At 40.7% G+C, this 11,131-nt stretch overlaps 1 pseudogene; it reads left to right on the forward strand.

Moving 5' to 3' along the window:
• The first annotated feature begins 9,030 nt into the window (after positions 1–9,030).
• LOC121150835 lies at positions 9,031–9,594 on the forward strand (annotated as a pseudogene).
• Positions 9,595–11,131: the final 1,537 nt, after the last annotated feature.

The raw sequence follows: 11,131 nt of genomic DNA on the forward strand, positions 1-11,131 counted from the left end.
TGTTTAAAAAATATTACGAAGTAGTATAAATGAAGTTAAAAGCCCAACATACTGAACATATAAAATAAGCAATGCAAACACACCTCTTAAATGTCACTGCTGTTTAAATTAGGGTATAAAATTTAGAAGGTGAAGAACAAAATCAGATTATATTATAACCCAGTTCCTGAGTTATTCTCCCTAAAGCACTACATATCATATGTTTAAGGATTTATTTATTTATTTGAAAGGCAGTTACAAAAATGAGTGATTGTCCAAACATTAGTCTACTCCTCAAATACTCACTGCAACTACAATTGGGTCAGACTGAAACCAGAAACCTAGAATTCAAAGTAGGTCTCCCTTCTTCGAAACATCTGGGTTGAGACAGCATCAATGACACGTTCAAAAAATAACAAACAACCAAACAATAAATTGCATTATTTTTAACATATTGTTTACCCAATACTATGTCAATTAATTCCATAATGTTGTATATTGACACTGAGGCCTTGTTGGGGCTTTTAACCGACCGGATCTTTACTCTGTTAGACCTATCTTCAGACCATAGAAGGTCTCCCCAAGAGGCCACTGAACTTATCTGGACAATAAGACGCTGAACTTTATGCTAGGCATGTGTTTGCAAGCAATGAATCTCAACTGAACTTGAACTATGGTTATGCAGCAAGGTGGAGAAATCCACCATGGGGGGAGGGGTATGGGGAGGGGTGGGGGGAATCCCCAGCGCCTATAAAACTGTACTACACAATACAGTGTAAGCAACAATAAAAAAAAAAAAAAAAAAAACAAAGTAGGTCTCCCACACGGTTGTCAGAGACCCAAACACTTGGGCTATCTTCCATTACTTTCCCAGGCACAATAGTACAAAGTTGGGTTGAAAGAGGCGAAGCCAGAACTGGAATTGACACCCAGAAGAGATGCCAGCATTGCAACTGACAGCTTGGCTCAGTGAGCTGCATCACTGGCCCCAGCAGCCTGTGAAATTGAGCAAAGTTGTTTAATCTCTCTTTCCCTCTGTTCTTCATCTTTCTGTCTACCTCTCTATATATGAATATATGTGTGTGTGTATGAATTTTTTTTTCTTTTTGGTTTCTTTTCCTTGCCTTGTCTTAGGAAAATCCCTAACAAATTAGCCCTTTTCAGATCACAGAAGTACATATTTTCATAAAAGTCAGTTTAAAAAGTCACTTTTACTGCTTTGTTTGGTGTAATGGACATTCCAAATGAAAGGATTGTGAAATTAACTTCCTTCCTATACACCCATCACCTGATTTTGATATTTATTAGTATTTTGTTTGATTTATGACGCTTTCATCATTTTAAGTCAAATAGAAAAATAGCATGATAAAGATTCTGTTGAATAATCACAGCATTCAATAAAAAGCATTTTCTCCTTCTAACATGGGAAGGTTTTTAAAAATAGTTTTCTTGGAAATTTAAGAGTTTTTAAACATTTATTGCCATTTTTCAAATGGAAGTATCATAGTTAGCATAAATTCTCCAGTTGAAAAAAAACAACAAAATACACGATTTGAGTTAGCAAAAAAGCACAAAGAAAAAAAAATCCAGTAATACAAACTTAATTCTCTTTTCCATCACTACTGTCACCACACTGTTTTCTAAAATCTCAGCACGGAAAAAAATTGAAAATTTAACATTTTCTCAGATTCATCAATATAATGTTGTTTGTTTTCTTCATATTAAATTCTTACTTCTCAGGGGCCAGCAATGTGGCAGAGCAAGCTCATCCTCTGCCTGTGGTGCTGGCATCCCACATGGCTGTGGATCAAGTCCCAGCTGCTCCACTTCCTATCCAACGCCCTGCTAATGGCCTGAGAAAGCAGAGGAAGATGGCACAAGGTCTCGGGCTCCTGCACCCCGTTAGGAGATATGCACTGGCCTCGCTCTTGCCATTCTGCTATTTGAAGAGTGAACCAGTTAATGAAAGATCTCTCCATCTTTCCCTTTCTTTGTAACTTTTTCAAATAAGTTAAATAAATCTTAAAAGTGTTATTCATCAAACTCTAAGTAATTAGACACAAGATTTTAGAAATTTTAAGCCTTTAAAGCTAAGTTTCAGGAACTGCAAGATGTTTAACATGGAGAGAATTACCAGGCTAAAAAATAATCATTTCATTTTACTTAGCTTCATCCCAAGTTAGGTTTTAAATCATCACTTTTTGAATTTTTTTACCTGTATATATAGTTTTGTCATTCATCATTAAAGAATATGAAAAGGAATATTCCCAGAGAAATTAACAGTCCTTTTAAAGTATTTCTAAGGGAAAGCAGTCAGGATGCACTTCTGACTCAGTTGAGACAGGACTGAAGACAATAAAAGTAGAAATTAGGTCATATTTCAGTGGACTGATTATCTAGTTGCCAACAAGACATATTTTGAGAGAAAGTGCTACAAACTTAATTCATGCAGAATTCTAGAAAGATTCCTTAACAGACCAGACCAGTTCTTGTAGAATTCAAAATACACATGTGTTTTATTCATTTCACTGAAATCAGGATCTATCTCATAATCAATAATACCTTGAACATTTCAACATAGTTTGATTGGCATTATTATTCTTTCACAGTGGAATGTGTTTATAGTCAATGTTCTCCTAAATTCAATCAAACTTCATTTTTTTCCCCTACCTTTAAAGCACTGGTGTAATTGTAAGATCATTGCAAATATTGATTTTTTTTTAAGTTTACCTATTTTATTTGAAAGACAGTTACAGAGAGAAAAAGAGAGACAGAGCAAGAGCTTCCGTCTGCTGGTTATCACCTCAAATGGCCACGATGGCTATAGCTGGACCAGTCCGAAGCAAAGACCTTCCAGGTCTCCCACGTTGGTGCAGGGACCCAAACACTAGGGCCATCTTCTGCTGCTTTCCCAGCCATGTTACCAGGGAGCCGGATCAGAAGTGGAGCAGCCAAGAATTGAACTGGTGCCCACATGAGATGCCAGTGCCACAGGCAGCAACTTTATCCACTACACCATCGTGCTTGACCCTGCAGCTACTCTGTCTTTTGGTTCATTTATTTTCTGCTTATATGTTTTTTCTTCATATATATAATATATGTATTTATATATATATATATGAGAATAGATATGTATTGGAAAGTCAGATATATAGAGAAGAGGAGAAACAGAGATAAAGATCTTTCATCCCTTGATTCATTCCCCAAGCTGGAGCTGAGCCAATCCGAAGCTAGGAGCTCAGAACCTCTTCAGGATCTTCCACATGGGTGCAGGGTCCCAAGGCTTTGGGCCGTCTTCAACTGCTTCCCAGGCCACAGGCAGGGTGCTGGATGGGAAGTGGAGCCACTGACATTAGAACCGGCACCCGTATGAGTTCCCTGCATATGCAAGGTGAGGACTTTAACTGCTAGGCTACTGCACCAGGCCCCTGTCTATAGTATTTTAAAAATACAAATGGCTACAATAAAGCAGCCCCTATGTCTAGCATATCACTACTTTTAAAAGCAAGTTTTTAAATTATTTTTGACAGAAGATAGAAATATGGAGAATTAGACAAGTGTGAGAAAGCTACTCTTTAAACTCATGTATATCGCAAAGGATGAATCAAATTCCCCAATTCCTAAGCTCTGTTTCCATGAGTTCTGAAAAGATCTCAATTTTTAAGGCAACGTGGAATCCTTAAATATCACCACAGACAGGTAAGTAACGAATATTTGGAAGGAAATAGAGAGGGCTTCTATTTCTGATATTACTTTTGTATGTTGTTTTTATGTCATCACTGAAATATCAAAATTCTGATAGTCTAAATGTTCCATTAACAAACTCATATATGAGATACTGTATTCATAAAGATACAGAACAATTGCATTCAAAGTCATTTTAATTGAACATTTAAAATAACATAATAGACGATAATTTAAAATATATTAATATATAATATATAATAAAATTATTATGAATCACAAGAGGAATTTCTTTTTTGTCTCTTCATCTCAGGCTGTGTGTTCATGTTCTTAGCAAAGTACAAAACTGATACTACCAACCAGGCCAGAAATCATAATGCACAGTGGGAGATTTTTGTCCATGTTTTTAAGTTTGAGAGGCAGAACTTTTTTATTTTGAGAGACATGGAGAGATAGAAATAGAGATGGGGACAACTGACATCCCCAAATCCCCCCTCCAGAACTGTACCAGGCGAAAGCCTGGAGCCAGGAAGCCAATCGATGGCTCCCACGTGGGTGACAGGAACTCGTTCCCTTAAGCCATATCATCGCCTCCCTGGGTCTGCATGAGCTGGAAGCTGTTGTTAGGAGCTGCAATTGGAACACCACTGCTCTGATTTGCAACATACGCATCTTAATTGGTCTCTGACATGTGAGGCAATGCACCTGCCCCCAAAGCAGAGATTTTTTTTTTAAGTATGGTCTTGTCTTTTCTTTTTTTAAAAGTGCATTTGTTTTTATATAGTGCAAAGGGAAAGTGCCATCTGTCCACTATTTTACTCTCTTAGCACCTATAACAGCCAGGGTTAGGCCAGGCCAAAGCCAGTAGCCAGGAACTCTGTTGGAGTCTTCCACATGGGTGTCAGGGACCCAAGAACTTGAGCCATCTTTTTTTGCCTTCCACGGTACAAATAAACAGGAAGTAGAGTTGATCAGAAGCAGGATCAGGATTGAACACACCACCACTGATCAGCAATGCAGGAGTCCAAAGCCGTGGCTCAGTTACCCAACACTCACCCAAAGTAGAGAATTTTTAAAATCACAGTATTGGTAATATTTTATTCAAAAGAATTATATCTGAGTTAATGAAGATTACATATTCCTGTGGCAGATTTTGTTATTTATTTTGCAATATTGCCAGAGCACACAATGCATGCCTTCAAATCAGACAGACCTGAAATTGAATACAAAATCTACTGCTTACTATCTCTTCACACTTCAGTTACTTTATCAAAAAGTGATATTTTTGTGAAGATTAGAAGCAATACTTACGAAATGTCTGGCATAGCACTTGGCACAAACAGAAAATCTTTCTGAAGAGAGAAATCATAAGAAAGATTCAAGAACACATTCCAAGATGCAATTCTTTTTCTTTTTTCTTTTCTTTTTTTTTTTTTAAGATTTGATTTTTTTGAAAGTCAGATTTACAGAGAGAAGGAGAGACAGAGAAAGCTCTTCCATCTGCTGATTCACACCCCAAGTGGCCACAGCAGTCAGAGCTGAGCTGATCCAAAGCCAAGACCAAGGAGGCTCTTCCAGGTCTCCCACATGGATGCAGTATCCGGAAGCTTTTGGTCATCTTCTACCGCTTTCCCAGGCCACAAGCAGGGAGCTGGATGGGAAGTGGAGCAACCAGGACACAAGCCAGTGCCCATGTGGGATTTTGGTACATCCAAGGCAAGGACTTTGGCCACTAGGCTACCATGCCGGGAGCTTTCTTTGAGATTTTTTTTTAATTGGAAAGTCAGATTTACAGAGAGAAGAAGAGACGGAGAGAAAAACAGGATGTATTTATTTCATGTTTATCCTTTTGCCACAGATTCTGAGGCCTTTAGCCCTTGCAGGAATATTGTCTTCCAGGACAACCTCTTACAGTTTCAGCCTAGCGGAGACAATTCCTTCCTCACGAATGAAATGATACTATCTTCCAGTGGCTCACCTCCCCTAACATTTTGTCTCTGCTGTCTCCCCTGCTTGCATTGCAGGCCTGAGGGAATTGTGCTTCTTGCAGTATAACTGCACCCAGGAGAGCTTTGTGAAAAGGAGTTTGGGGGCCAATGTGAAGGCACAATTGATTAATTCTCACCTTCCAAGTGCCAGTAATCCATATGGGCACTAGTTTGTATCTCGGTTGTTTCACTTCCCATCCAGCTCTTGGCAGTTAGCCTGGGAAAGCAGTGGAATGGCCCAAACCCTTGGAACCCTGTACCCATGTAGGAGACCCAAAGGAGGCTCCTGGCTCCTGGTTTCAGATCTGCTCATTGTAGCCATTTGGAGAGTAAATCAAATGTTTCTCTCTATCTCTCCTTCTCTTTGTAAATCTGCCTTAATAATAATAATAATAACAAAAGTTTTTAAAAGAGAAATAGTTTTACTCTTAAGGGACTTTTCAGAAAACTGTATACTGCATTATAGACTTGGTCTTCAAAACATTAATGGAAAATCTGTAAGTTGGAAAGAACCTGCAAATCAGTGTATTAACATCCAGTGCTAAGAGGCGCCATTGGCTCACACAGCAACATCCAGTGCTACTACAAGTAATATTATCAGCTGGAATTATAATTATCAAGGCATAACTATCAATGCTGCTTACTGTCTATAGAGTGGCGTGGTACAAAGAACATTAGCTTTTGAGTAATGTAGAAGTATGATGAACATTCTTACTAGACATAAAAAAAAAAATCAGAACTATGTGACCAAAGACTAATTCCCTAAGCTCCAAATTAAACTCCCCTTTCTATTAAAATGAAATAGATCATACCTGCTCCTTTGGGGGTCATGTGGATTGAATCTTGTACTATTTGTACATAGCTGGAATGTCGCATCTATTGTTGAGAGAACCTTGAAGCTCAGCACTGTTGTTCAACCTTTATCATTTTTCTTTCTTTAATACTCATTTTTTCTTTATTTCAGAAAATACAAATTTCTGTTATCCTTCATATCCCTCCAATCATTTAATAACCAGTACTTTGTGTATAATTTTTAAAAAACTGCTTCTCCATGTAAGGGAAAACGTCTCTCATTTGTCTTTTTGTGTTTGGCTTATTTCACTCAATATGATGTGCTCTAGTTTTGCTGCCAATGATAGCATCTAATTTTTAAAGACTAGCAATGCATTTTGTGATATATTCCACATTTTTCTATGGATCCATCTGATGACGATGTCTTGATTGATTCTATAGATTGATAATTATGCACAGTCCTGCTGTAAATTTTCCAGAGCAGGTTTTTTGACACACTGAGTTCATACCTTTTGGATACATATCCAGTAGCAGAATTGTTAGGTCATAGGAAAGTTCTATTTCTGATTTTTAACGAAATTACCTTCCTGATAATCCATAGTGTCTGAACTAATTTACTTTTGAAACAATAATGTAAAAGATTTAAAAAAAAAATCCATGTTTGCAGGTGATGCAATGTTGCACATGGAAAAACCTAAAATGCTATTAAAACCCAGCTGGAAACTATAATGCTAAGGGAAATGAGCGAATCCCAAAAGGTTAGATACCACATGTTTGCCTTGATTTAACTTGTAATTTTTGTTTGGTTGTTGGTTATTTTTTGAACCTGTCATTGATACTGTCTCAACCCAGATGTTTCGAAGAATGGAACTTGCATTATTTTTAACATATTGTTTACCCAATACTATGTCAATTAATTCCATAATGTTGTATATTGATACTGAGGTTTTGTTGGGGCTTTTAACTGACCGGACCTTTACTCTGTTAGCCCTATCTTCAGACCAGAGAAGGTCTCCCCAAGAGGCCACTGAACTTATCTGGACAATAAGACGCTGGACTTTATGCTAGGTATGTGCTTGCAAGGAAGGAATCTCAACTGAACTTGAACTGTGGTTATGCAGCAAGGTGGAGGAATCCACCATGGGGGGAGGGGTATGGGAGGGGTGGGGGGCATCCCCAGTGCCTATAAAACTGTATCACATAATACAATGTTAACAACAATTAAAAAAAAAAAAAAGAAATTCAGTAATGTCTCAAATTACCAAATGAGCATACAAAAACCAATGACATTTTAAAACTTAAAAAAATGTTTATTTTAATTTTATTTGAAGAGCAGAGTCATAGAGAAAGGGAGAGACAATGAGAGAGAGAGAGAGAGAGAGATCTATCCACTGCTTTACTCCCCAAATGGCCCTAATGGCTGGAGCCAAGTCAATCTGAAGCCAGGAACCAGCAATCTCTTCAGGGTCTCCCACATGGATGCAGTGGTCCAAGGACTTGAGCTATCCTGCACTGCTTTCCCAAGCCAATAGCAAGGAGCTGGATTGGAAGTGGAGCAGTCAGGACATGAACTGGCACATGTGTAGGATGCCAGTGCCATTGTTGAAGGCTTAACCACAACACTAACATTTTTAAAATAATAAATTTCTTTTTATTTTTTTGTGGGAGATCTTCCCTGCATCTCTGCCTGCTTGGTCTATGAGGAAAATCAAAGGGACACAGCACACTGTGTCCCCAGGGAATCCCCAACAATGGTCTGGGCACATTGAAACCTCAACCTGACCGAATCACTGCCCTCTACAGGTGAGTGTGGTGGGCTGCATACCAGTTTTTCTGTCCTTGGACAAGCTGTGCTGGGACTTCCTTGATAAGCAATGCAGAGAAGTCAGGTGGGGTCCACATTACCTGCCAGCCTATGCATTGTATGTAATCCACAGCCAACTTGCCTGTGACCCAGGGCATACCTATCAGCCTTGCGTGTTGTATGTGACCTACTACATGACTGGAGGGTTGAGAGACAGACAAACCTTCTAGCCAATTAGTGTTGTTGGGTGAGAGGACTGTTGGAAGACAACCTTCTGCCTTCCCCTTTCTTAGTCTATGTAAGTTTGTGTTTGCATTACAATAAATAGACATGCTCGAGTAAGACTGTCTCCGGAGGTTGCTGCTGAGGAACACCGTCACTTCACCCCTAGGTGGTTTCAGGACACCTGCTGGTCAGGAAACCCCCAGGAATTTTTTATAATGTTTACATAGTTAAGAAGGATGTATGCTCACGTGTACCAACAATCAGGGTAGGGAAGGTTGGGGAATGGGGGAAAGTGGATGAGACAATTATCTCCAATCTCCTTTTTCCTCTTGTATCCAGGGAAAGCAGGGAGAAAAGAGGAAAGGGCCACTCTCAACAATTCAACTGCATCGGAGCCCAGGGATAGAGGACAGTTATTGGAAGTCATCCCTGGACCTCCGATGTGGAGCATGTTCCAAGGGTATGGCTTCAATGGCTTTAATAGCTCTAGCCCCAGCCCTGTACAAGTTGAGCAGGGGCGAGAGAGGCCAGAGCACAGTCTGTGCAGCACAAGAGACGATGTCTCCCAGTCTTCAGGAAGGGGCTCGGCTGGCGGAAGGCAAACCCTCATCCTGCTCCTTCTCACTTGAGAGCATCTTAGGACTGGACCAGAAGAAAGATGTCCTTCCAACAGTGGAGCCCCACAGGCCATGGGCGGACACCTGCAGCTCCTTAGGGAAGGGTGCTAACTCACAGTTACACGTCCCAGATTTTCCCATTGGGATATCATTCCCATGCTTGGTGGATCACCCACTGCCAGAAGAGTTTCTAAATATGAAAATTACTATCCAGCCTCAGAGAGAGTCTCTTTGAAAAGTGAGTTGAATTGGTACAGAGGCCGAAGACCAAGGACTGCTTTTACACAAAATCAGATTGAAGTGTTGCAAAATGTCTTTAGAGTAAACTGCTATCCTAGAATTGATATCAAGATTTAGCTCAAAAATTTGATCTTGAAGAAGACAGAGTACAGATTTGGTTCCAAAATTGGTGTGCAAAGCTGAAAAGGTCCCATAGAGAAACACAATTTCCAAAGACAAAAAAAAAAATTTTGACACAAATTTTCTGGAGCGGATAGAAAACTAAATAAGTGAAATTATCTTCCAAGTGCACACCATGAAGAACCAAGGAAGGGAAAAATCAGCTGTCTACTTTCCCAGGCCACAAGCAGGGAGCTGGGTGGGAAGCGGGGCCGCTGAGATCAGAACCGGCGCCCATATGGGATCCTGGTGCTTGAAAGGTGAGGATTTTAGCTGCTAGGCTACCATGCTGGGTCCAAAGGTAGCATTTTTTAAAAAGATTTATTTTTTTTTTAATTTTTATTGGAAAGGCAGATATACAGAGAAGAAGATCTTCCGTCCAATGATTCACTCCCAAGGCAGCCACAACGGCTGGAGCTGAGCCAATGTGAAGCCAGGAGCCTCTTCCGGGTCTCCCACACGGGTGCAGGGTCCCAAAGCTTTGGGCCGTCCTCGACTGCCTTCCCGGGCCACAGGCAGGGAGCTGGATGGGAAGCAGAGCTGCTGGGATTAGAACCGGCGCCCATATGGGGTCCCGGGCGCATGCAAGGTGAGGACCTTAACCACTGCACCATCGCGCCGGGCCCCAACAGTAGCATTTTAAAAGACTTATTTATTTATCTGAAAGACAGAGATAAAGAAAAAAAAAAAAAAGAATGTTGTATCTGCTGGTTCACTTCACATGTGGGTATAATAAGCTGAGGCTTGGCCACATTGAAACCAGAATCTGAGAGTTTACTCCGTGTTACCCACATGGGTGGCAGGAGCCCAAGAACGTTTCTGCAGCTTTTCCAAGGCCATTAGCACAGAACTGGATTATAAGTGCAGCCCTGGTGCTGATATGGGATCCTAGTGATGAAATCAGTGGCTTGACTTGCCATGCCACAATGCTGATTTCCAACAATAACATTTCTGTACATGAACCAATGCCCATACAGTATCCCGGCACTTGCAAGGCGAGGATCTAGCCAGTTGAAATACTGTGCCAGGCCCTCAGATTGATTTTGGAAAGAGATGCACAGACCAATAAATGGTGTGGGCAATGGCTTCAACCAATGGTGTGGGCAAAACTAGATACATTTAGGGCCCAGCGTCATGGCCTAGCAGCTGAAGTCCTCGCCTTGAACCGGTGCCCGGGATCCCATGTGGGCGCTGGTTCTAATCCCGGCAAATCCACTTCCCATCCAGCTCCCTGCTTGTAGCCCGGGAAAGCAGTTGAGGACAGCCCAAAGCTTTGGGACCCTGCATCTGTGTGGGATACCAGGAAGAAGTTTCTGGATCCTGGCTTCGGATCAGCATAGCATTGGCCATTGTGCTCACTTGGGGAGTGAATTATCGGATGGAAGATCTTCCTGTCTGTCTCTCCTCCTTTCTGTGTATCTGTCTTTCCAATAAATAAATCAATTAAAAAAAAAACCAGCTAGATACATTTATAAGAAGGAAGTTAGATCCATACCTCTCTCCATATATAAGCATTAACTGAGAGGGCCCAGCACCATGGCCTAGCAGCTAAAATCCTCACCCCGAACTCACTGACATCCCATCTGGCCACTTGTTCTAATCCCAGCAGCCCTGCTTCCCATACAGCTCCCTTCCTGTGGCCT

Source organism: Ochotona curzoniae, unplaced genomic scaffold, assembly GCF_017591425.1.
Source record: "Ochotona curzoniae isolate NIBS_2020 unplaced genomic scaffold, NIBS_Ocur_1.0 contig_2210, whole genome shotgun sequence".
Lineage (NCBI taxonomy): Eukaryota > Metazoa > Chordata > Mammalia > Lagomorpha > Ochotonidae > Ochotona > Ochotona curzoniae.